Source organism: Bison bison, unplaced genomic scaffold (assembly GCF_000754665.1).
Source record: "Bison bison bison isolate TAMUID 2011002044 unplaced genomic scaffold, Bison_UMD1.0 scf7180017858395, whole genome shotgun sequence".
Classification (NCBI taxonomy): domain Eukaryota; kingdom Metazoa; phylum Chordata; class Mammalia; order Artiodactyla; family Bovidae; genus Bison; species Bison bison.
In genome coordinates this window covers 1-270 of record NW_011488967.1, presented here as the reverse complement: position 1 = coordinate 270, position 270 = coordinate 1, and positions in this window count along the sequence as shown.

Below are 270 nucleotides of genomic sequence, written 5' to 3'. Positions count from 1 at the left end.
AAAAAAAAAAAAAAACAACAGCAACAACAACAAAAAAAACACAAACAAAGAGCCTGGCTTTGGAAATGGAAATTTCTCTTTGTTTTCAGCTTACCAGAAGGAGTCACTATTTTATCTTGCTAAGGGCTTGTCAAGAGAAATGGTCAAGTAATACTGAGCACAAAACCATGAACTCAGAATCTTTGAATTCACCACAGAAATACCTGCTTCTTGGGGTGTGGGGCTGAACAGGTATGACACACTAGCCACCTGTCCCCTCTACTTGTGAAT